The sequence below is a fragment of the Corvus kubaryi genome, unplaced genomic scaffold (assembly GCF_017639235.1).
Source record: "Corvus kubaryi isolate FWS band 111438036 unplaced genomic scaffold, C.kubaryi_AGA036_p1.0 split3-131, whole genome shotgun sequence".
Taxonomy (NCBI): Eukaryota; Metazoa; Chordata; class Aves; order Passeriformes; family Corvidae; genus Corvus; species Corvus kubaryi.
Window position 1 is genome coordinate 481,105 of NW_024582083.1, and position 26,103 is coordinate 507,207.

General features: G+C 36.9%; 1 long non-coding RNA gene across 1 annotated transcript in view; it reads right to left on the minus strand.

Annotated features, from left to right (window-relative positions):
* The window catches only part of LOC121658223, a 29,328-nt gene extending 15,566 nt beyond the window's left edge, over positions 1 to 13,762 (minus strand). Inside the window, exons 1-2 of the long non-coding RNA XR_006013896.1 lie at positions 13,137 to 13,762; positions 11,214 to 11,270 (exon numbers count right to left, since the gene is read on the minus strand). This is a non-coding gene — a long non-coding RNA (uncharacterized LOC121658223). The remainder of the gene's footprint in view (positions 1 to 11,213; positions 11,271 to 13,136) is intronic.
* Positions 13,763 to 26,103: the final 12,341 nt, after the last annotated feature.

Here is a 26,103-nt window from a genome sequence, read left to right on the forward strand (position 1 = left end):
AAATGACTATTGTTTCTGTGATCCACTTCTCTTGGAACATTTCAGAAATTTGAATTTTGTATTCTTTTTAGAAGTAGGGAAAAGCTTTTTACTTCAGCTGTATGAAAAATTCAAGAAATACAGGATGTTGGAAGGTACACCTTGTCTCCTATGGTCACTCTTAAAGAATTAATAAAATGTGTATTTGCATAAATGGCTTGTTTTACAGGAGTCTTCATATAACCCAAAAGTGTTTATTTCTGGTTATCAACTTCAAGCTTAATCTTCGGTGAATGCTGTATTAAATTGCAGTGCTACCATGCATGGCTACTAACTGCAAAACCAAATGTGCATTTGGTTGTAAATTTTACATCTTCTAGTAAAAAGAATAAAACAGCCTCCCCAAAATCATAGGAATTTTCGACCTATTGTTTGCCTAGAGTTCCTCAATTTTCCCCAGATTGTTTTTGACGAATATTTGGTCAAGGTTGAATTCCCACAATAAGCATGTGCAGCAGAGTTGAGAATGCTTCGGCTTCCATCTGCCAAAGTTGAACGTATTTCCAGATAGATTTAGCCCAAATAATAGTGCAGATCTAAGCACTAGAATGTGGTAGTTGATAGCAGCACTGCTAGTAACACCCTTCCCTCACCTCTGCCCAAGCCATGTAGAGTAGTATCTTAGCACCCAATGCAATATGTGGGATTAACCACCATGGAAGTTGAGGCAAAAGTGCTGCCTAATGAGATGGTTACAAATTGGCTCATTGCAGCCAAAACAGAGTTGAATAACGATGTAGTTTGCAGTACTACCAGGCATTTGCACACAAGGAAGGGACCACTGGATGGAACTCACTGGCTGCAAAGTTGCTATATATGCTGGAGGATGTGCATTTAAATATTAGCTACTTGTAAGCACTTTGCCAGAAGGGGCTTCTAGGTTAAATTGAACATAATCTGAGAAAACTCACAGCCCAAGAGTACCCAAGGATCTGGAAACTAACTTGAAAAATTCAGATTCTGGAAATAGTGATTTTTTTTCTTGTCGTTCTCACTAAGACATGTTTATCTCCTCTTTGAATTGGAAAGTTCTCCCCATCCTAAATTAACAACAAAAACATTCATAATAAGTCCATCCTACTGCAAAGTCTCTGGTAATTCCATTTAAGACAGGAATGAAAACTGACACTTAAAATTCACTATTGTTTTTGAAGTGAACAACAGGTTTATCTGAAGGAAATCCTCTTGTGTCACACACAGACTGCTCCTAAGGGCATTATCTGGTTTCTAGGCTGGGTGGCAAACAGAGACATACTGTATCTCTACCCAATAAAGAGCTCTAAACTGTTTGGCAAGCCAAGTTATGCCTTCTCACACACATCTGCCAGTTCCCACATAGTAAGCATCATCTGCACTAAGCCAAGACGGTAAATTAAAATAATTCCCTTGCAAGATTCTGGAACATCCTTTAGGACAGCTGCCATCCAGTAAATTCTAAAATACAGGAATCAGTGGTATTAAAGCCCTGGCAAGCCTTTCATTACCGACACAAGTAATGATGGTAGGTTCATAGCTGATCAAATCTGTCTACCAAAAAACTAACTAAAATGAAAGTAGGACCATTTGGCAAGTAAAAAGAAAAAAAATTACCTAAGCAGTAGCTGAAAATTGTTCATCCATGCTACATGGAACTTAAGAGTGTAGATGCCAACACTGTAACTGTGGTTGTACTAAAAAACATTAACCTAATAGAGTGATGAGAAGTAAGAGACATTAAATATAAGAGGTGTTTTCAAAAAAAGAAAAAAGGAAACAATAGCCATGTAATGTATCATTTATGTGTTTTCCTCACCATAAATCTACACACCAAGGGAATACACTTCCTGATCTGTAATCTGTATCTTTTGAGAAACTGAGAGAAAAAATACATCAGTATTTAGTTAACTGATTGTCATGTATATGTCAGGGGTGTTGTAAGCCCAGTGTGACAAAAAACAAACTCAAACAGAATAAAAACCATTGCATTAAACTCTAAAATCCTTTGTTAGCAGACCAGATACAATAATGTCCAGAAATTGTCTTAGATTAGTTTAAAAAATTATTCCAGTTCATCTTGTGCATTCAGTGCGTGTGGATATCTACTGTACTTATTTTTTGTACAGACATTCAGATCACATCTCCCAAGCAGGACATACACAGGAGATGGAATTCCTCACAGAAGAGCATCTTATCTGCGAGAACAGAAAGAGAGGAAGTGCCATGTTTTGCATCCCCAAGACACCAGGGCATTTAAGACAGAAGCCTGAATGTTGGCTCCCAGACAGCCTGACTCCTGTCAAGAAGGAATGCTTCCTGGCTTGTAAGCTTCTTCCTCCTCTTTTGTTTCTATCTCATCCATTACACCAGAGAGAAAAAAACTTTATTCCTTTTTAGGATCCCTCTGATCAGTTCTACAGGATCCAGGGAATCCAGGTGTGTTTTAGTATGTTATAGCAGCTTAGTATGTTATAAAAGCTATAAACTTTTCATAAAGGGTGCTTTGAAAATTGTCTCTTTTTTAATATTCTCTACAAACATTCTTTCTTACTGTGATGACTTGCTTTGCTAGTTTAAATAAACTTGACTTTTACTGTTATATGGTAATCTGGCAGCTATTTTCAAAATTACATTTAGGACACCAGATATTTGCCAAAAAAGTACATTTTTGTTCTTATTTATGAAAAATAAGAACATTTGTCTTGTAGACAGAGAACATGAGAATGTAAATATTTGTTTGATTTTTGCCCTGCTTTGGGCCATAAAGAAATGCCTTGACCTTACTATTCCTGTTACAATACTTATTGAGTTATACAGCCTTATTATTACTGGCTAAAATATATTGCATAATTATCATACATCCTAGATCTCTGTTGTAAACTATCACTTATATTTCATCCATAGAGACTAATTGCATTTTTTTCAGTAACATTTCCTCAAAGAATTTAAAGGCAAAGATTATAGCAGAGCCAGGGATCCCCTTAGACTTTACAAGAATATTCCCCCCTCCAAACTGAAAGGGAATCTATGTAAAAATATAAGTTAGACAGAAATGCATATGCAAACTTTTGCTTCCAGAAATCCTAGACTGTGCCAACAGTGGTAATAAATATGGCCAGATGTTATTGCTTTCATAAAAGTCAAGTTACAAAACCTGGAAACTCACTCAGTGTAAATGAAGAGAAGAAAAAATTGCTTTGAGTAAACCTGAATGTGATAGCCACATGGGGCAAATACAAAACAGCACAAAGAATTAACAAAAGTTCTGTCAAAGAGAAACCTACAGCAATTTTGTTAGAACCTGTAAATCAACCTAACATGAAGTATCTTCAGATACCTTTCTATTGTCTATGCCTTTTTAATGCAACAAATGCATAAAGGGCTTACACATGTGAAAACACAAACTTTTGATAGATGTAATATCATGTCTAGAAACCTTTAGGATCTGAAACAAGGAAGGATACTATAACAAGCATCTTTTTTTTTTCAAGTATCATATCACAAGTAAGACCTAGTAGCTTCAGCGTGCAAAACTGTTTTTTGTCTACACATTAGAGCATTACCTCAAAACATTCTAGTTTTAGAATCTGTTTCTTTTGGTGTGGTTTAAGGCAAGATAACACAGATCAGCAAGGTATGCTGATCCACAAACTGCAACAGGAACTGCATATTTTTGAATAAAAGGGGTCACATGAGAACTCAAATTTAGAGTCCTCCAGACTCTGTGCTTGCATTCAGTGCTTTTCAATCCATGCAATACCCCACTCAACATTTTCCTTACAAGTTTTTAGGCACTGCTTTGGAATTGGTATTTGTTTCCTCAACAAGAGGTTGAGTGAGACTTTGTGAATCACTTCAAGGTCCCAGACACTTGCTTTAGGATATCAAGATTCAAATCAAACTTCTTTGAAGAAAACATCTTCTTGCCCAACACAAGCGCCAGTTTTTCAACACTCCAAATAAAGAACTTCTCTTTCGTACTACAGATGTAGTAACTAAAATTGCCTTACTTCATGAATATTACACTATATTCACACACTTCCAAAGAACTTGTGAAAATTGTGGACAGTTCTACGGAAGAAGGAAGTACAGCAATCACCACGTGTGGATTGCAATAACAATGCTACTAATCTTATTGCAACATCTATTGAAAATATATCCATGCAGGATGCAGACAGAGAATTATCAGATGTTCTGCACTCCACAGAATGGCATGGCAAACTGGCCATGAATTATACAACTTCTTCAGAAGTCACGGGCAAGGGACAAAGATTAAAATCTGATGTAACTGCATCAGAGTAATGCACAGAGTTCCTTGTGAGGCTGGAAGTTTGTAGAGTGTTTTAAGGGACCTTTCAATTGTAGCAAATTATTTCCTTCCTGCACCACAAAGTGAGGATGTTGCCACACGAAGGCAGTTAGCAACAAGTTACAGCCACCAAAATAGACTGCCAAGTGAAAGAATTTCTAGTTTATCATGGCTCTCCTAAGAGTCTGCTTCTTTTGTAAACAAGCAGTCAGAATTATTTACACAAGTATAGAATTGCTTTTGCAGGAATATTTAAGTCCTTCTGCCATCATATTCTTAAAAGGAAAGACTTCTAGAATCTTTTACTCTTTAAAATGCAGCTCTTAAAGTTATCAAATAATCCTAACTCTGAAATAATCTATTTCAGATGAAGGTCCAGGGAAAAAAAAAACCAACAAAACAACAACAAAAAGAACCAAAAACCTGTTTTGTCAGCATTATTAAGACTTTGGAGAGGAAAGTTCCTAGATTCTTTCTTTGGAGGATCCTTTTCCATATTTTGATATATACACCTATTAAAAATCATCAAATTTATGGCCAAATCTTAATTAATAGAATTTTTTACACAAATAAGAGAGGTGATCTCCACAGTTCAGTAGATTGATAAAATTGGGTTTATATAATTTTAATATAATTTATTATAAATTCTATTAAAATTATATATTTTATAATATATAATATATATAATTATATATTATATAATTTATATATTATATAAATTTATTGTTCAGTAAAGTTTAAAAATTAAAAAAATAGGGTGCCTCATAAAATTAATTTCATTATTTCTGTGAAATAATTCTTTTTATGAGATAATAAAAAATAGCTGATATGTTATATCATGAAAACAGTTAGTCATTGATCCATGGGAAAGTAATGTTTAAAGTTAGACATTTAAAAAAACCCTTCTTCTGAACACCACATTATTCTGGTTCAGTAAGTTTATTTTTCAGCAGCAACTTTCGTATGCTTCCCTCACTTCATTTCAGCACACCCTTTAGATGACCCAGAACTGCATCTTTGTAACTGGAATATACCCCAGTGAATAATTTCTGAGAACACAGTTCTTGCTCAGCTAACAGTAACTGCCAAAAGTGCTCTGACAAATTAGGAAAATCAGAAAAATGCAATTACTTTTATCTCCAGCTACTGATTAATTGTACTACAGCCACAACTAGAATTTGAAAATGCAATTGTGACTTGAGTCTTATGCTGTCCTTTGCTTTGAAAGAAAACTGGATCATATTTTCTTTTTCTCACAACAGCAGACCTATACTTGGGTTTCTGGATGAATTTGATCTTTTGAAATAATCGTGGCAAACTAGGGCTAGGAACAGGAGGTAGAGCGTATTGCTGTTTCTCTTGGCATACAATTTTCAGAGATGAGGTTGGTGTTCCATCTTCATATGTCAAGATTTAAAAAGTCTAGAAAGATAAAATGATATATTCATAGAAATTGCACATGTGATGGGGTGAAGGGAGGGTTTGCTTATGTCTGTACTGTGGGGCATAATCTGCTTTCCATGATAAACCTGCCTCAGCCACTAACCAGGTGAGGTTTGTGATTCAGTCAATAGTAATCAAAATACACAGCTGGAAATGGACTCAAAATACACTCAGTGCACTCTCCAGCGGGGAGTTTTGCATGGTGTATTTGCTGAAGCTAAAACAATCCATTGTACCTTTGTAGTCCCAAGAAAGAGGTAACACAGATAACTATGTTTGCTAAAGGACTGTGAGTTGTTCCTGATTACAGCTGACCAGAGGCAATTCAGACCTACCCCCTCTCTGTTCCTGTGTTTAGTCATACACCCTGACAGCTCATCTTGCATGCCTTGTCCCAAGTCTGTTTTGATCTCAGCATGATGACCAATCATGTTCCACTTCTAGCTGCAGATTCCTTTTGATTTGAATACAAAGGTGATGTAAATGAAGATTATCTCTGTGCTCTTAACCACTACTTTTTCCCCAAAGAACACCGTTTAAGACAACCAGCTTTTCATTACACATAAAATTAAAAAATACTTTACAACCAAAACCTGAAGTTATCCATGTACCTCTAACTCACAAAGGCTAGAGCATTTGTCCTTATAATACCTACAAGGTGAGCCATTATTCAACATCTCTGTTTCACAGATAAAAAGCTTAAGCACAAAGCCCTGCCAAGGTAACATGAACACTTGCATTTATCTTGGTGGTATTAAAACAAGTCCTGGATTCAAAAGCAGTGCTCAGGCACACAGATAATACATGAAATAGAAAACAAACAGAAAAACAAAAACCCAAACAAAAAAACCCCAAACTTACCTACATCTCCTGAATCCCAAGGCAAAAAAAAGAGAAGCACCAAGCTATAGCTTTTCAGCTTCCATTGTACTCTGTATCACACTATCCTGACATCTACTAACAATACGTATTATTTACATTACATGTCAGTTAAATATCCTTTCTACACATTCTAGGCATGCAAAGTGCAGAGAAATGCTAGCTCTCTGGAAAGAATAAATTCAGAAACACAAACTATTTCGTAAGCCCTAAAAGAGTTCCAGGTGTAAGCAGGCAGTATTCCTGCACAGACAGGTCACTTTGCTATTACACACAGCACAACTCCGAACTGAATGTGATGTATTAAACCCAATTCAAAATACATTTACAGCACAATACAAACACAAGCATTTTATACAGAAACAAACAGCACTGTACCCCACAGACCAAGCTAAGGAAAAGCTTTGCCTTAGATATTCTTTTTTTCTACAGAGAATCACTCTCTTTAACAAATAGTTTTTCCTATGTTAATGATCTAGAAAACATGGATAATACTGAATACTGGAAAACACATTTTTATTTATAATACCTTGCATGTGACAATCTCTTTCCAAGTCATTATTAGCATCAAGCAAAAAAGTAACTACGATCCATTTTCCAAGTAACACCTCTGAGCAGTGGAACACCAGAAGGCTCTATCAAGTGTAGTTACATTTTCCTGTCAGCCTCTTGGTTGTAGAGACATATATTGATTTAGTGTGTACGGAGGCAGAAAGTGTTGCCACTAACACTAGAACTGAAAGAGTGGGAGGAACACGGTGCAGGAATACTCAAGCCTACACACAAAACCAGGATACGCTGCTCCACCCAAGGGTGGATCCAGTGCAAACAAATACATGGAGACTTACAAACCTGCATCTCTCATAGCACGAGAATCTCAAGCACCAAGCAGAAGAGACATGCTATGCAGCCTTTCCCTACAGTGAACGACACCAGGAACTGACAATTTCAGGGTGTTCACATTATTCATATTTACTTTGAGGTGAGTCTGTATAGAGCCTGGGCAACCTGTTCTTGTTGAAGGTGTTCCTACTAATTGAAGGGACATTGGACTAGAGATGGCCTTTAAAGATCCCTTCCAACCCAAAACGTTCTAGGATTCTGCGTGCAGAGATGTGTGGTTTTTTAAATGTTTAATCTACTTACTAGCATATCTTACAGAAGGTAATTCAGATCACCTTGGATTTCCTTAGCTATTTCCACTAAAGAAATGAGTGTCATTTTTACCCTCTGTGGTCTGAGTAATATGCCAGTTAAACTTGCCCTACTTTTACATATGGATACTTAATAATAAGAATCTCTGAATCAGAGCCTTTCCCTCCCTTATTTTTGCCCCTCCATATCGATCTCCTTTTTCTGGCGTAGCCAGTCTATTCACAATGGAGTTGAAAATACTGAAAAAGTATGCTGGAAAATACCTGACAAATATCAGGAATAGATTCAGCCACACAGATAGCTAAAATTTAGTCACAGTTCTTTCTTTTTTCCTTTTTCTTTTAAAACGTGCTTTCATGCTACTGGCAATGTTGAGAGAGCTGAGTTAGGTGATGAAAGAGACAAATGCTCTGTGTTTCTCTTATATTTCATAAGCATAGATGGAGAGCATGACAGTGACGTAATGTGAGCCCAATGCAGTGTTTGCAGTTCAGAAGACATTAGGGTGTTTTTCACTCCTGCCTTGATAACTTCACTACAAGGACTTAAGAGAGCCAGTAGACATGGCTCACTGCACAATTTTGGCAGCTTGCATTGTAGTTTCTTAACTTACACAGCTATGAAGACTGGAGAGTTACTCAAAGAATTAATTGCCAATAAACATTTTTTCTCTTCACGCAAGACAGAAAAAGGAAGAATAGAAATTACAACTATTTCACAGTAAAAATAATGTTTTCTATTAGGTAGCTGAATATAGATTATTATTGATATCAACTATACTGGTTAAAAATGTTTTCATTATTAGAGTTTATGTCCTGGACCTGCCATTTATTTGCTTGCCCAGAAACAGTCTTTATCACTAGCTAACACACCAGCCTTACAAATCTACCTGCCTGTGTCAGTGAGGGGGGACTGCAGATAACAGTTCTGCACCATGTCTTCACCTGAGCCAGGAGGAAGGGAGAATAATAGAAAATACTTAAGAATTCAGGTACTTATCCTCTCCCTGCAGAGTGACCAGAGAAAGCCCAGCAGCACCGATAGTGATGCTGATGGGAGAGAGCATCACAGCTTTGAAGTGGTGTGGTCTACACTGCTGCACTGGCAGCTGTCAAAGCAGATTTGATTCTTTTGTTCAGAGAATCTCTCTCTCCCTCTTGCCTCTCTATGGGAGGCATTCAAAGAGCAGACAATTCTGTCGGGGAATTTTCCTCCCACTGCTGAAAACTACGTACTGTATCAGCAAGAAAATATGGCTAGTGTTTGCTAATGACTAACCTTGAATTCCTTCTAATAAATCAGCAGTGATAAATTACAATGAGAAGAGGATTCAGTGTGTGCAGTTAGGTAATGCAGGGGGTTACCAAATAATGACTATGAAAAGAGCAAAATAAAATAAAACAACTTAAAAATGTTTCAGAATTTCATCCAATATTGATTTGACTTTTTCAATTGAACTAGGGGAAAAAAAAATTAAAAGCTTTCTTTTCCAGGAGTGTAGGTATTAGCTCCTAACATTTGCTTTGAGCTGACACCAGTATGAAAAACAGAAACATTCATGAGCATGCGCACACACACAGAGACATGCAGAGAAATAAGGAAACATCTTAACATAACTGCATGAGCAGACTCAGGTTACAGAAAATTCTAGAGTTTTCTCATATCACTCTGATGACGCAAGGATATTTTGTGTCATGGTATCAACATCAAGATATGGGGTCTAATTCAATACTACTTAAAGGTATCTAAAATAAGTTTTTCTATGACTGTACCTGGTACCACTGATGCCTTCTTTTTCTTTCCCATCCCTTCTCCTTCAACAGAAAAATATTTAATTTTTATTAGTTATAATATATATATAATATAATATTAGTTTTAGTTTTTATGAATTATATATTAGTTACATATTTGGTCTTTATAAAAATTTCGTTTTAGGGAAGAACTGCAAAAAGGAAAGAAAATTACAGGTTTTTAATGGTTTATAATATAGGCTTAGAATTTGATGGGTACATGCCTAAGGGAAAGTGGCAATTTTAAATATAGACTTTAAAAAGTTTCATTATCAGTATCACTATCTACAATTATTTGCCTTTGAGTCAGTCTCCTCGGTTTCCATACATTGTTATCTAGCAAAGGGAAAAAGAGTTGCACTACTTCTACAGCTACCTTCTGCACTTACTTCCTTTTCTTAATGCATTTTTAAGACAAGGACTGTATCATCACACATGTGATTCATACACAGAATGATCTTTGATGTTACTAGTTCAGGTATATAAAATTCATTATATACTTTTTAGCTTTACTACAATAAATAAAGAAATGTTGTTACTATCATTTAATTGTCAGTCCTCCCTTACACTGATTTCAGTTTTATTTATGTTTTGATACAACTTTTTAAAATTCCAAGAGTGATCTGACATCTGTCGAAATCAGTTCTTAGCCACAAAACCAAATCGAATCACCATGCAATGTTATTTCAGATGTTTCATAAGACAGGAACACTACTGAAAGGATGCAATAATAAAAACACCCAACTGCTTCCTCAAAGAGCACTTCTGTATTTTGGCCTCCCACAAATGCCTCCCTATTAAGTTGATTTTGAAGCACAGCTTGAAGCTCAAGGATTTGTATGGACCATATCTACACCACAAGTGTGGGCATCAGAAGCAGTTAGTCTGTGGCAGACATAGTCATTTACTGTTGTGCAATGCTTGTGCTCTGAAATATACAGCAAATTAGCTCACACAAGCCATGGCTAATTTGTGACTGAGAATACTTGTGGTAGCCAAGCAATCTTTCTTACAGAAAAATCAACATATCATCAACCCTGAGGGCTGCTGGATTTCAAACTATTTTGGAACAGGGGCGACCCTGATTCAGGAACACATCCTTACTTCAAAAGGAAATGCTCCAATAAAATCAATGAAAGCTCAGTGCATAAATCAGTGCTTTCTCATAGATCTCAACTTAAGAACCATTATACACTTATTTTCCTCAGTTATGACCACAGAATACCCAGCCAGTTACTCATTAATTACACAACTGGCAGTACCACTGTGCATGGGATTCCAGATCAAGTGAGATTTTTTAGGATCAAAAATATTACTCTTAGCTTCACAGGAAACTTTGTAATGAGGCAGTCAAGGAGTCCTGAGCAAGGAGACCAGTGAGAAAACCCACTAAATAAGGAGCTTATCTGATGTATTTGAGATTACATGTGTATGAAATACAATAATGATTTCCTCTTGCTTTGGTGGAACAAGTGAAACACGAGGTAGAGTGCAGAGACTATTGCACCAGCATAGCCCACAGGGAACACAAAGAGCTGTAACTGAAAGGTAAAACAGGAGTGAATAGCAAATCTTGTAAAGACCTGAAAAATATAAACCTCCTCCCTTTGGTTTTAAATTACCTTGACATTTTTCTTACATGTGGCTTCTCCTTTCTTCTTGAAGCTGGATATTCAAACCTTGCAAGTAAATAAGGAAAGCACCAGTTTTAAAGATTGACACAATTTGTTTGATGATGAGCAAGTTGTCAAAATTATGCATAGAAGCCCTAAGGCAGAAAAGAAAGGGTTTTCAATCACAGTGGTAAATAAAATCCTTGACACAGTCTGACTAAAGGGTCCAGCTAGCAAATTCAAGATCTAAGTTCTTCATTGAGACAGAAAAATCAAGGAAGACATACATAATTATTTTTTATCAAACCCAAAGTGACAAAAGCTTTAAACCTGCTGGGGTTTAACTCTGTGTAAAATAGTTTATTCAGCATAGCCTCTCCAATGTATTACCTCCCATGCTTTATATCAAATCAAAACGTTTCATTCACATGCAATAAAAACCAAAACCAGGCTAGGTCAAAAAGGAATCAGTAAATAATTTTGATGCTAAGAAAATGTGACTTGCATTACCACAATACACACTAAAGTATATTGCAGTTTCCTGCAACAAAAATTCAGAATAAAGGCATTATAATTGTAGCTACTGTGGTCACAGGAGCTGTTATGGTCCCAAATTTGAAGCAAATGATCAAACATGCCATGTTTCTGGTCCTGTAGGACATTTCTTCTGTCAGACACTGATATCCAGGTGGAGGATGGATCTGACTTTTATCATATGCAAAGCCATGGACCCTACATACATGTGCTTTTTTAATAGCACAAAGCTTTCTATGCTGAATTTCTAATTCAGGTGGTATGGAGCTATCCCCACAAGACGGTACTTTGTCCATAAAATACTTGGATAGGAATTGCATTGTATTATCTACAGTAAATCCTATGTGGGAGTTTTCTATGCTATTAGAAGACAAATATCAGCTAAAAAATTAGTTGTCAACTTCTGTTACGTGCCAATTCATTATATTTTTCAGATTCAAGGAGAGCCCTGAAGAATCCCTACTTGGTATGCCCATGAGCACACACAAACAGATTAGTTTGTTTAAAACTTAGAATCCAGTTTCAAGTTTGGTTGTTTTGGGGCTGGATTATTTTTAACAGATGTTGACTGGTGAAGGAGCACAATCAGCAGTAGCTTTCTGCATGCCTCCCTGCCCATTTTCCTCTCCTATATTTTCTGGAAGGTTTTACGATCAACATCACTGTCACGCAGAACATGTAAGGAACAGTCAAAGCAAGTGATTTCACATTACATAAGCTCTAACAAACAAGGAAACACAGCCTAATATCCACCACAGACATCTTTAGCCCTCAAAATCCTGCTCCACAAAATGAAAGGTGACCTTTTATTTCTGCTGACAACTGAGATCTTAAATTTCCAACTCAGCCACTCCATGCAGCTATCACTTGAATGCATGAGTGGGGAATGCACGTTTCTGAAGGCAAAACCTTTAAATTTATATGGAAGTAAAATAAAAACATAGATGAGATATTGCCTAGGTATAGAAAAAAGATCTGAAGCTAAAAAATTTGTTGTATATTTACTTCAGATGCAAGATGAAGAATTCTGAAAGTTTCGTTTTTTTACCTGTAAATAAAGGGGTTTCCACCATTAAATATAATTGTTTTCCATTTCTTGATTACAGTAGAAACCATTAAAGAGTATTAGGAAAATAAAAAATAAAACTGAAACTAAGAATTTCAAACAGTGGTTGATCTCTAGCTCATTATAGGGAATAACTAAAAGCAAAACTTTCAGTCAGATTAGGCATAAATCACTGTATTTGATTTGGGGTTTTATTTTTTAAGCAATGAAGTAATTAAATATTCCTGTTAAATGTAAATTACTTTTGGATGATAAAGACAATTGTGTGCTGAAGATTCTTTGACCTCAAGAGAGTAAAACATGAAAAATGTCTCATAAAAATACAATCTTACCTCAAGGATTGTTTTTGGAGTGAAGTGGGGATGTTTTCAATAGACTCAAATTTTTTTCTTTCAATGGTAATTGTATTAAATAAAATACAGAAGTGTTTCTGCTGGTTACCTCCTGCACAAAGCAGAAAACACTAGAAACATAACATAAAAGAAATGGATTATCAGAACTAATATGTTCAGAATATTTCTGGTCCTTTGTTCGTACTACATGTACAACACCAGGAAAAATAGAACTACTTTCTGTTCATTCACTTCAGGGCTCCTTTTTTAATGGCAGCTCTAGTAATCAGTAATAAGGTAGATTTTCTACAGGTTGGTTGCATGCATCAACACTAATGTAATTTTCATATGGCAGGGGATCATAAGGACGAGTAAGGGCTTCACATTACAGAAGGTTCACATTACAGAAGTTGTGGACAATACTGAATGGTGACTGCCAGTAAGTGACATCCTGAGACAGTTTCACAAGGAGTTATACACAGAGAAGTGGGTTGAGAAAATTACAAGTTGGATTCCTTTTTCAGTTGCTTGACAGATTGAATGTTAATTCAGTTAATAACAAACACCAGAATATACATGGCTGGGAAAAGTGCTAGAGCTAGATTTATCAGATTAAAAATACATAATGCCCTTATATCTTTACAATTGAATGCGTTTAAATACCTATACTAGAAACTTAATTTTGAAACATGAAATGAAATCTTCATGAATTTAGCAAATGCATACAAATATCCTGGATAAATTCATTCAGCTCTCATGGTTTTTAGAGCTACTAGTCCAGCGCAAAGGGGTTGCCATGGCTACTGCTTCAGAGAAGGTCCATTGAATCACCCATTACAACAAACTGTTGCTTTCCAGACACTACAAGCCTACACATTGGAAAACATTATTTCCTCTTTCCTCCTCCCAACACAGCAAGCTTCCCACATAGACTGAATGTTAGTGCACATGTGTGTGAAGAACCATGCCTGCTCTTTCATCACTTCTTCAGCTGTGACCATTTCACATTTATTGTTAGAAAAACAGGAGACAGGATCACAGAATCACAAAATGGGCAAGCTTGGAAGGGACCACAGTGGGTCTGGTCCAGCCTCCCTGCTCAAGCAGAGTCATCCCAGAGCCTATGGCACAGGATTGGGTCCAGACAGTCCTTGAATATCTCCAGTGAGGGAGACTCCACCACTTCTCCAGACAATCTGTTCCAGTGCTCGGTCACCCGCAGAGTGAAGTTCTTCCTCAATTGGAACTTCCTGCACATCATATTTCTGCCCCATTGCCTCTTGTCCTATTGCTCATATTGCCTGGCTCCATCCTCTTGGCATCCTCCCTTCAGATACTGGTAGGCATTGATGAGTTCCTCTCTCAGCTGTCCCTTTGAGTCTGACCAGGCCCAGCTCCCTCAGCCTTTCCTCATAAGAGAGATGCTCCAGTTCTCCAATCATCTTTACTGGCATCTTAACTTGATCCCAGATATTTTGCTTAGAAACATCCCAGAAATGTTTTTCATAGAAATCCGCAAACCTGTTAAATCCACTGACCAGTCACATTCAAATTTCATCAGGTCTAGAGGTCCCACCATCTCTGGTTTCCCACATATTTAATAAAGTTCAGTTGCTGAATTCAGTACCCTCAGTGCTTCAACTACAAGAGACCAAAATTTGGGCCCTTGATATCAGGGCCTCCTGGGCAGTCACTGCATGAGCCCTGAGATTGCAGCCACTGGCTGGGCTGGTTGCCACTAGCCAGAGAACAGGTTTCATCAGCCCATCTCTCTCCAGTAACAGCACAGGAAACATGGAGGGAGTGGACTCCTGGCATTTCAGGTATGGGCTGAAGGGAAAAAGAAGAGTGCTGAAAACATCTGAGTCAAGGTGCACTGGCAGGCAGGCGGGGTGCACAAGGGCAGCTCGGGCACTGGGTGGTTTTCAGTGAGGAGTTACTTGGGAAGTACAGAACTATTTTCTTAAGTTCAACTGATTTGATTTATAATTTGTTCCACATCAAAATAAGTGTCCTTCCAAAACTCCTTCATTAGGAAAAAAGCCAACTAGAAAATACAATAACCCCACTTATCTGAAAAATGGGAAATTTATTCTTATGATTTTTATTCAGAATACCTCAACCCTGGCAATCACTGTGTAGGCATCCTAGCAGTTATTTGTTCCCTTTGAGGTCCTGCTTCTGCTTTTAACTAAAATGTAAATCCTGAGAAATCCTCCAATTAAACACCCACAGATATTTTCTGTTTGTGTTTTGTCACCTTGTATTTTATTAGTGATCCAGTCAGTTTAGTCATTCAAGTCACAAAAATAGCTGATCTTCCTAGCATGTTACAGGCATCTAGGAAAGAAGAAAGCATTAGCATTTCTGGTGATTACACTGAGCAACTACTGACTAATAATGTTTTGTACCTATGTGGTTTTGTGAAAGGGTGAGTGGGTGCTCTGAGATTGTCAAAGAATTGCATGAAACAGCTGGAATTCTCATAAATAAGAAAAACATATACCCAATCATACCTACACATTGTATGGCATGCTCTTGGTAAGTCCAGTCTGAATTTCTGAGTAAGGTGCTCCCTATAAACTTAGAAATCATAGGAGGTTAAATTACTACAAATTCCTGTCTTGGGTGTTTAAAATATGTATATTGGAATCAGTAAAGAATGCATAAAATTCTGAGCACAAGTAACTTTGAAAACTTCCAGGACTTTTCTGCTATCTTCTGCCCATACGCACAAGAAAATTAATGTATACACTAATTGTTTTAGCTAACAATTAGTTATTAGGACTGAACTTCTGAGTGCATGGGTTACAGCATGCCTATATAGGGTCCTTTAGATCCTCTGAATCATCAAACTGTTTCCTGAAGAAACAAATAAGTCTGACTACAGTATGCATAATCCTATCTGGGTAATTTCTTTATTATATCTAAGTAATAACATGCAGATGATGTATACATCCATCTACCATCACAAAAAGAATTAAAATTTGCTGGGGTAAGTTCCATGTTACCATAACTCATGGCAACTTCAGTCAGTTTGTTCTACCGTCCAGAAACACACAAGACCATCTAATATTGTGATTAGCCCTTCAGTCATTCAAGGATGCACAAAAATTGAATTTCCACTGCCTGTAAGGGACAGGCACATAAGATCTCTACATGTTTTAAATGCCAAAGTCTCTCCCACTCATTTAATGAAAAGAAGAGAGTGGGCATGCTGTGAGCATACAGTGTAACTGGCCAGCTGGTATGCAGCTGTTGAGTTTATCATGCAGGAAGGTATGTGCACTCTGCTCCACCTATAGGTAAGCTGAAATCATCCATATGTCAAGATTCCATGCCTTGGTCTTAAACTGCTCCTCACAGATCCAAACAATGACACACAGAGTCTACCAGGTTCCCCAAAGAAAGCAAATTTAAAGATTACCGTGGAACCTGAACTTGTCGTATTGACACTTACTTAGTGCAAGAAAAAAATAATTTTTCAATGCTACACATTTACAGTAACTTTCAGGTGGTGTACTTGGTCTGTTCTTTGCAACTCTGGTGAAAGGGCAATGCTGATTCAATAGGAACATTAAATGCAAACTATTCCTGTGAAACCAATGAAATTTGGTGGGTTTTTTTTTCCCTAACAGGAGCCCAAATTTTAGTCTATGTAATGCTTTGCTCACAGAGTCAAGAGAAACCTTTTACTTTGCGAGAAGTGACTTTTTTTTCCTGCCAGAACAAACTGTTCAGCTGAAAACATCCCTAATAGGCAGCACTGAAAACATGCTACATTGGGGAAGGCTGCAACTTAAATCCTGCAGCAAATATGAAAGCTTGCAGGGGTTTCTCTTTGTAACAGTAAATCTGTTTTTAAAGTATTTAGAATAGAAGCTGTTCTAAAGATGCTTTTCACTTTGCAGAAAACCAGACAAATTTCATACTTCCCATCAAATCTATCACCTTGTGAGGTAAATTGTAGGTACCTTTGGATTGCTTCAGTCATATTACGTTATGGCTCATTGTGATATGACAACACACGACAGATTAAGCTAACAGCACTTGGCATGCCACATCATTTCTATCCTGTTGCATTTCAGAGATTTTGTTTTACTTTTTACTCCTACACAGTACATAGGATCGTGATTCAATACCAGGCTTGCAGGTTGGAAGGCACCTCAGAACCTCTCTAGTCCAACCTCCTGCTCAGGAACGGTGAACTACACGGTCAGACAACTTTGCTCAGGTCTTTCTTTACACATTCAGGTCTTGAAAACTTTTGAGACAGAGACTGCACAACCTCTGTGGGCAACCTATTCCAGCGCTTGACTTTTCACCATGAGGGAAAAGGTTTTCTATCTATTCCACCCAAGTCTTGAATTTCAGCTTACAATCTTGTCTCACATCCTCCCACCTTGCCCTGCTCTGAAGGGCCTGGATCCCTCTTGATGACCTTGTTGTGCATACCAGGCAATTGCTGTTAGGTGTTACTCCTCTCCCCAAAGTCTTCTCTTCCCCAGGCTGAACAAACAGGTTCCTCCCAACCTCTCTGCATTCCCCAGACCTTTGCAGTCACTCTTGGTAAGCTTGAGCTCTCCCCAGGCATTATCACTGGCGCCCACACAGGCACAGAGGAAAATGAACAGTCTGAGGGCCCCACAAACCTCTGCAGTCTCTCTTCAGAGTCTTGGATCTGAGCCTCTGGCCAGAAAAATACCTCTGAAGGTGACATGATCAGGTCTGCAGAGGACCATAGGTCCCCTGCAGGTCCAAGTTCCAGCCCCATAACCAGGAGTGAGGGTTCTTTGTGTTGGTGCATGGTTCTGACCCAGGCAGCCCATGTCTGCAGTCCTGGACCTGCCTTTCCTGCACCCCTGCACCTTGGCTTTCACCAAGCCCAGCCTGCAGCCACAGGTCTGTGGGCAGACAAGCAGCTGCTCCTGTTCCATCAGAATTCGAGGCCTCCAGCCTTCCTCCACATTCCCCCAGTCTCTCACTGACCCTCCAGATGTGCCAGTCAGCCTCTCCTCTCCACAAAATCCCCATGAGGATTCCCACATCCTCTGACAGCTGCTCCCTTCCTGGGCAGCACTAGGGGCAGGCTGACCACCTCCCCTCTGCCCCAGAATGGCAGCGTGAAGCCTTGACTGTGCTGTGTTTCATCCTGGAGGTTAAAAACTGCTTTTCATTATCTAGAAGGTTGTAAAAGTGAAGTGCAGGATCACTGATAAATGATGGTCAGTAAGGAAGACCACTGATCACTCAGAGGAGCAATAGAAATAATAAATAACACACTATGTGTACATTTGAACAATTGAAGACATTGTAAATAATCTCTGAGGACTTTATGTTGTAAATAATCGCTGCAACTCTATGAGGGTTTTTTGTACATTTTTTTCAACCCCATGACAGAAAGAAAAGCACAACTCACAATCAAAGGACAAATTATTCTGAAGAATTAAAAGCTCTGATCAATATAAAAATTAAGTTGCTTTGATCTTGCAGTACATTTCTCAGTAGCCCTACAGATGGTCAGTCAGTAGTGTTACAGAATTTCCCCAAAATATTATATTCCAAAAATCTAGAAAGCAATCTATTCCCTACAACTGTCACTGTTCTAATCTGTTGTGATTTTTTTTTTCTCACAACATACATGCCACTGATACAGACATAGGTGAATAAGGTGAATGAGATAGCAATATAATCAAGATTTTACCCAGACCATGAAACAATCTGTATACTCTTTCAAGTTCAGGCAGTATTCTCTAGCTACCAATCCTTCATTTCAAAAAGAATAAAGCTGCTAATCTAAGCAAGATCTTATATAAAAAAAAAAAATCTTTCTATTCCTGATCATGTTTTTACTTGTTTTTGTACTTATCTCACACTTCAGATAATACAGAACTACAAACGTTTATATTCAGGCTTCAAATACCTTTCAGAGGTGGTAGTTCTAGTCTGCATCCATTTATAATTAGACTACCATGCAATTCAATTTAATTAATTCATTTAATTTGATTATTAGATGTTTCATAGATTCCATTTTTAAAATAATATGTTGCTACAGAGATTTTTAGGATGCAGGAATTGTTTTAAACATAGCATATCACTTAGAGATTTTGTTTCCCTTCCTGCACTTACCTTCTTCTACTCACTCTTACACCTTCTCTGACCTGAAGAGCTTGAAAAAGCATTTTTACTTTAAGAACATAAAATTAAATACTGGTGCCCATTAAATCTAATGTTGAAAATACAGATATCAAGTAAGTACTTCACTTATCAATATTTTCATTCAACTGAATAGGGAAAGTTCCAGTTTTTTTCAAACAAGATCATAATTAAAGTAATGCTTCTGAAAGCCTATAGTGCACCTCAGAAAACAGCTTAGTGTTCTGGAAGAACAGAAATATGGTCATGAGGCTAACACTGAGTGTTTTAGTCTCCTATGAAATGTTTCCTTCCTGGATTTTTTAAAATAAACTTTGTGCTTCTGCTTTCCAAAGGATCAGCATCTCTGCCTACCTTAGTTCATAATCTAGGCCAGGAGGAAGTGAACAACGGAGCTGAAGAGCTGAGGTCTGTACTCTGCACACCAGAGCTGCTTTATCTTGGACATGGTGCAGTGGATTGCATGCCCAGTTGTATCTGGAGTGCACTTCATGGGCTCACAGATCACAGCTTCCAGTTTAATTTTATCCCAAAGAGATTCACTGCGTGTGGTCCAAGATTGCTGTGAGATGTGAGCCAAGGCTCAATAGGGGAGAATGAGCAAGAAATGTGTTTCAAAAGCACACTCCTGATCCAAGCCCAGACATTAATACAAAAATTCCCAGGTGTGCTCCATTATATTTATTTCAGCGGCAAGTGATTAACTAATTTCATTTCATTGTTTGCAAGTTATTTGGACCTAGGGGAGGCAAAAGATTTCTAGTGTCAACATGCAGAGTAATAATACTTTTCAGGGTGCTAATACTTTTCAGGGTAGAACAGAATAAATTTTATACATCTAAAGTATTTGAATTTTCTCTCCCATAGAGGTATCAAGTATCACCAATATATTATTCATGGGGGGAAAGAATCAAACAGTTACTAGAATAAAGAAGAAAAAGTGATTTTTTTGTTATTTTAATCTTTTTTCCATCTACTATGCACCTGGAAAATGCACATAATTTAGTTATTTGTTTTACATTCCTACTACACCTGAAAATATACACACATATGTATTGTTTCCTGACTCTTATACTGACATCCTGTTTTGCCATTAAGCCATATAGGAAGAGGCAGAGCAAATATATTGTTTCAAGAAAGTAAATAGCCAGAGAGAATTTTGCATTATATTGAAAAGATCTAAATGGTCGTCAACACTAGTACAGAGAGGAAAAAAATTATCAATTAAACATCTACATTTGCAAAGTATAAATTTTAAAACCAAAAATTGGTTAAATGAAGACTGAAAATCTCAACAAACAGATAGTGAAATATATTGTAATGGAAAAAAGGATACTAAAAAAAATAAAAAAGAGTGTGCCATGAAAGCTGAATATGGAAAGTGAAGTAACTATAGAACAAGCTGAACTGAACTGTGTGAAAGAAGCTAAAAGAAAGTGGTCAATTTACTAAAGAAAATAATAAGAAAAAAAGAACTGGGGCATTTTTTCAGTAAAGAGCCTAGAACCTGAAGTTAATTGAGGTTTATGATTTGAATTGAAATTAAAACTTTGTATCAGTTTTTCATAAGGATTATGGTGCCCAATGGGGTGTCAAAGGTGCAAGGGCAAATAGTTTAATAACACTGAAAACCAAATTATTATACAGTAAGATCAAACTGAAGAGGATTTTATGTCTCTTGACAATACCATAGACTCTCCATCTCAAGACAATAAATGAATCTAGTATAATTTTAAATCACCTATTAGGGCTAATAATAAATCTACCAAATCAGGAACTAGGTATAGAATTATTAAACAGTAAGCATAGAAATTATAGCTGAAAAAAGGGAACGTGATCCCACATGTCTTTTAATGTGACCTTAGTAGTAGGCAAGTCTCAGATATATTGTGTGCAGTAATATAAAAGTAAATAGGAAAAAAGGATTAAATATTATATCAGTTTTTCATTGCTATATGATGACAGACTAATCAGGCATCTTTGTTTGATAAACTAATCCTCTAAACCAAGAAAGTGCATAACCATCTTACCTGTTCTTAAGCACTTCTTGTGATATCATGTGGGAATTTCTAGCTACGTACAGGAAGGTGGAATTGCTAGAAGAATAGGAAACAGAGGTCATGGCTGAGATAAGACTGGCATTAATTTGGTGGAAAAGCCAATAGAGCAGTAAGGGGAAAAGAGTGAATATGGAAGAAGGAAAGCATGAGAGATCAAAAAGAGATCAATTGTAAGTAATTAATTGTAAGTAAAGCCATCACTGCTTCTGGTTTGTGCTATAAAATTAAGACATTATTAAATTAAATAATCAGTAGTACATCGGGTTACTTTGAGCAAACCTGTATTAATTACCTCAGTCAGCCAGAGCCTCTTTTGGGACACAGTACAATATGCCATTTGAAATGTAGCCTCAGTTTTACTTAAAGTATTAAAATCTATTTATGTTTTGATTATAAGATATTTAAAAGGCCAGGTAGGAATTTTTTTCAGGGCATATTTCACATCAAACCATTTTTCAAGCAATAGCTTGCTTGTAAAAATCCGTCTTTGACTTCATCACACTATAACTTATGTTGGAGAAATGTATGTGCAACGCAGCTTAGTAAATACAAAAAAATAGTTTAATCATCTAAATTTTTTATATGCTTTTTCTTGGACTGTGTCTGAAATTCGAAAAGTTGCCTTCTTATCAACCATATTTATAAAAATTAATTTGGGAGAACTCTGTAGCCTATCCACTAACATTCTCCTCCCCAAATCATTCAGCTGCAACCAAGCAGAGATTACTTCCTGGAATGCAGCATTTGATGAAAAGCAACCACCTCAGAGAAATTGCATTTTATTGATGTATTGAAGAAATACCTCATCAGGGCAAAACTATTCAAGAATAATTCTCAAGGCAGCTATTCCATATGGCCTTTTTCTTACTGCTGTTTAACATTCTCATCTTTCCATAAGAGACGTAGATGGAAAAATACAGAAAGCACATTTGTCTAGTTGAAAAACTGTCATGCCTTCAAGACCATTTTGGCATTTAGCTTTTTAAGTATTTCCTATAAAACTGTGCTTTATATGACAAAATATATATTTTAGCAGTGAGAACAAGCAGGCACTGAAGAAGGCATAAAAATTAAAATGCCGCCCAACAACTGAGTGATTTGTGGGGATGTGTGCAGAGGAAAAATAAACAAAATATTTTGTGAAATAAGTTGTACACAATCATAGGATCATTTAGGTTGGAAAAGACCTTGAAGATCATCAAGTACAATGATAAACAACACTGCCAAGTCCACCACTATGTTGTCCCTAAGCACCAGCTCTACACAACTTTTAAATACCTCCAGGGATGGTGACAAATCTACATTAGTAGTTAAGAGAACTGTAGTAAAGCTAAGAAATCTTAATTTTCTTGGTCAATGTCTTTTCTCTAATTTTTCTTTAGTTTATGATAAATAGATGCTACACAAGAGAATCGGCTCCTAGGCAAAAGAAGTATATTTTCTTTGAAAAGACAGTAGGAGAAGTTACAAAATGAGGGGAAGTATTTCCCCTCACTTTTTCAAATAAAACAGTTTAATCAAAAAATCTCAGTTCTTATTTGTCACTTAACTATATTAACCACCTCATCTTGACACCAACATAAGCTATATACTGTACATTTTAATCAAAAGTTAGTCTTAGTTTATTTTACCTCCCAAAAGGTATCGTTCCAGTCACCTTTATGGGGACAGGAAAAGGGCAGGAGTAGGTACAGCTGAGAACAATAATTTTATTCACCACATATTGTAATGCACAAGAGGATTAACCAATTCTTTCCTAGAAACTTATCTTGCTGGTGAAGATTACTATCATCAAAATTATGATTATCTCAGGCACATCCCCCGGGGAATATCCTAAGGCATTTTGGTCCTGGCTGTTTTCAGACCCTCTGACAAAATATCACAACACTAAAAGTTTAGGAAAAAGTATGTAGGATTTTTTTATCTCATCTTTCGGTGCACGGCTTGCAATTACCATTCAGTCTCCAAAACTGCTTTATACCTGCTAAAAATGTGTATCATTTATAGAATCCTGAAACCACCAGCTAAAAATATGCTAGAGCCTTATGGGGAAAATACATTTTCCAGTTCATTATTCCTGAGAACTTTCAAAAATTTATCACTTAAGTCAGGACAAAATACACTGTATAAGCCTCCTGAAAAAATATAAACTGCTTTAGATAGGACATATATATATATATATATAGTCAGTGTATTCTGTATTCTTTCAGTAGGGATACAATGCTTTTTACCTCAGTAAATCTTCTTGGGTAGCAACAAGATATAACAGATAGAGTTATTCTGTCAGACATAAAAATGGTGTGAGAACTGAAAATCTATGCCTTCTGCAATTTATGACTGCTGCCTAGCAGCAGCATGGATACTTCAAGAAGATATTCTGTCTCAAAATACTTTGAAACTTTAGAAAGTTTCCTTGAACTTCGTAAGATCTCTCAGAAAAAAGTAACTTCTTTAGGGTATTTGCATGCTCTCGTCCTTAGGAATTTAGTCCTCTTGTTTAACAGCTAGTTAGCATGAGATTTATAGGAAACTGCTCATACATAATTTTTTTTTTGCTGGGATTTCATAGCAAATGGAGGAGGAAAATAAGCCTTGGGTATGTTATTTAAATTGGCTTTTTTTTTCCTTCTTGGTGAGTTTTTTAAAGCTTGCGTGGGATCTTGTGAGATATGAGGAAAAAACTGCAAAGCAACAAAATGATTCATCATGGAAAGCAGAGTTCATCCTGCACAGATGAAGAAAACAGTAGATGACTTTTCACACAGATATTTCCTACTGTTACTTAAGCCAACCATCCTAATTTTTCATCACTCTAAATATGAACAAAAAAAAGTGGTGCTCCCAGGATGTCTAGGTTTTGGTACTTCGTGGGTTCAAGGAGAGTATAGCAGAGACATTTGTACATTTACTGAGGTGCCTATAATAACTTCAACTTCAGCTGACAATAAGTCAGAAAAATATGAAAACAGTTCTGTCTCCTATCTCAAGCAGAACAGAATGGTGGGAGGAAGTCATTGAGTTAAAAATGATTGCCTTTAATGCTGTGTGTTATCTAGTGCATAGCAGAAGGCACTTGAAAAACACCAGGGCACTATTGCAAAAGAAGGGGAAAAGTGAAGTGATGAGTTTTTACTGACCAGGAACTGACCGACATCACGACCTTGTTCCACAGGGAGCATGGGAGTTCGTACAAACATCTGGGTAAAACAAGAAACGGTGCATAAGGCTGCCCCTTTGTGCAAAGCAGACGCTAACCCAGAAAATCCCATGCTAAGTTTTTTCCTTCAGGTTCATTTCTCACAGGATGCACCTACACACATGCATACATATATTCACACACATAAGAACCATTTCTGAGCTCACAAGAAACTCCTTATGGTTTTAAATCTCTGTGTTGAACCTCAGGGCGTTTTGCATCTTTGCAACAGATGAAAGGAGAAATAGATGTAGTTCTCCATTTCAGAGCAGAGAAAGCAGAGAAACATTTTGTGACAGTTTAATTTTGCTGCATGAGTGTGAAAATGGTGTGAGAAAGATTTGACTCACGTATTTTTTTGAAAAAGCGCATCCTGTAAAAATTAAAACAATGACACACAAACTTACAGTAGTTATCTACAGAAGTATTCTCGTGGAGCTTTGTTGGACTGGAGGCAAAAAAAGACACAAGATACTCAAAGTGAGAGAACAATCCTGTGCACTCTGCAAGTTGCTCACTGTCTTGGGCCATGCAGGATTGCATGGCTACACAAAAAGGATTACACACCTACTCAAGAGAAGGCAGGTTAGAATCAAGAGTAGACCTTGGGAAACAAAATACTAATTCCAAAAAATAAAATTTTTTGTACATTTCTATTGAAATATAGTTGTACTTCTTTTGTTTGTTCGAGGCACCCTCACACTAAAGAAAACAAAGGTGTTTTAGTACATCCTGTAAATCTTTTATCTCTGCTCTATCTGATTCTTCCATAGGTAGCTGAGATACTGGGAACCTGCTATGCTACTAATTTCATTAATTTGAAATTACATTCTTATCTCTCTTGAGAAAGAGTATGAAGGCAAATCAACAAATCTTCAAAATCTCAAAAATGCTTCACATATCAGAAAATTTCATTTTATACACTTCTGTAGAGGGGTGGCACAAGTTCCTGCACCATTCCCATTGTAATAGAAAGTGTAAGAGAAAAACAATTCTTTGTTGAATAATTTTTGTACAGTAAATATTTCAACTTTTGTAAATGAAAGCCACAAACAAGCCTAGAAGTGTATTTCAAAATAAAGACTATGGACTGAAATTGTCTTACTGAAGCCAGTAATTTCTGCTGCTGTTCAGGAGAATTATCATTTCAATAACTTGCCTCTCTATTCTCTTTTTCCAGGTTAGATTCTTTGGCTTGATTATACTTTTAACACAGTAGGTGGGGTGACATTGAAGAAATCCAATCAGGATATTTAAGATACAGTATAATTACTTTGTGTAAAGTTCTTACCTCTATAAATTGGTGTCAGAGTGCATATAAAAAACCTCATGGGATTCAGAGCATTTTGGACCAGCTCCATCTTGATCCTGGTCCCCTGGGATATATAGCATTCCCAAGATTCTGCATGTATGCCATCTATCCCCTGAGGTATATGACACTCCTAAGATTTGGCATCAACTGTATGACATTTGGATATTTCTAAATGGGCAGCTAAAATGGGCAGTGGGAGAGGAGACTACATTCACCAGAGGACAACACATGGGAATTCTGTTC